Genomic DNA, 1593 nt, shown 5'->3' on the forward strand with positions numbered 1-1593 from the left:
ATTCAGATAATGAGCTCTGTCAGAAGCTGAATATAGATGAAAGGCTGCATAAAGTTGCTTTATGAGAAGGGTTGTCTACTAACATAGCATAGTTCTTTTAAAAAGCTAAAACTTGATATTGATGCTATCAAATTTAATTTTTTAAACACAGCAAGACTGTGATTTTTAAAAATAAAACACATTTAGCAAGAATGTGGCGAGAGAAATTTTAAAGGTCAGTTGGAAGAGTTAATGAGGAAGCAAATTTGTAAATATAAATATTCAGATGAGAAGATAGAATATTCCTATGTAACAATAACTCTGCAATAAGGGAAGGAAATTTTGGGTATTATAAATATCTTCAAAGAGTAATTTGTGTTAATTGTGATCTGAGTTAACAAAAGTGAAGTAATTTCTATCATATCTAAGCAATGAAATGAAACACTAATTAAATAAAATATTTCAGAGGGTATTTATAGTCATTAAAGCCCCGGAATCTTTTGGTACTTTTGTCCCTACAGCTATTGAAAATTCAGAAAATTATGTGATTTAAGATAATTCAGTATGGCCTTGCTTATTTCTTTAAGATAGAGAACTACATATAACTTTGGAAGTTTCTTAATATAATTTGTACTAATAGCCCTGCACACAAATCTGTGCACCAGTAGGTCACTGACACCCTCCTGTAGCTCTCTGCCTGCTGCCCCGCCCTCCTGTAGCTTCCCCTACCCTCCCCACCCCCCATAGCTTGCTGCCCTGCCCTGTCCTGTAGCTCTCTGCTGTCTGCTTGTACCTCACTGGCCCACCCTCCTGCTTATCCGTGATCTGGTTGTGATGTGCTTGGTCATTACGCCTCAGGGTGTAACGGCTAATTAGCATATTCCTCTCTTATTACGTAGGACTAGAGGCCCGGTGCACAAAAATTTGTGCACTCGGGAGGGGAGGGGGGGTCCCCCAGCCCGGCCTGTGCCCTCTCGCAGTCTGGGACCCCTCAGGAGATAACGACCTGCTGGCTTAGGCCTGCTCCCGGGTGGCCGAGGGTAGGCCCAATCCCTAGGTGCAGCCCCTGGTCAGGCTCAGAGCAGGGCCAATTGGGGAGTTGGGGCGCCACCCCCTGTCACTCACAGAGCAGGGCCAATCAGGGGGTTGGGGCGCTGCCCCCTGTCACTCACAGAGCAGGGCCAATCAGGGGGTTGGGGCGCTGCCCCCTGTCACTCACAGAGCAGGGCCAATCAGGGGGGTTGAGGAGCTCCCCCCCTGTCATGCACAGAGCAGGGCCGATCAGGGAGTTAAGGAGCTCCCCCCTGTCACTCACAGAGTAGGGCCGATAGGGGAGTTGGGGCACCGCCCCCTGTCACACACAGAGCAGGGCGGATCAGGGGGTTGGGGCGCTGCACCCTGTCACACTCAGGGCAGGGCCAATGGGAAGGTTATGGCTCTACCCCGTTACACACAGAGCAAGGCCCGTGGAGGGGGGTTGGGGCGCCACCCTCTATCACCCACAGAGCAGGGCCGATCAGGGGGTTGGGGCGCCGCCACTGTCACACTCAGGGCAGGGCCGATGGAGAGGTTATGGCTCTACCCTGTCACACACAGAGCAGGCCCGTGGGGGGG

Source organism: Myotis lucifugus, unplaced genomic scaffold, assembly GCF_000147115.1.
Source record: "Myotis lucifugus unplaced genomic scaffold, Myoluc2.0 scaffold_152, whole genome shotgun sequence".
Classification (NCBI taxonomy): Eukaryota; Metazoa; Chordata; class Mammalia; order Chiroptera; family Vespertilionidae; genus Myotis; species Myotis lucifugus.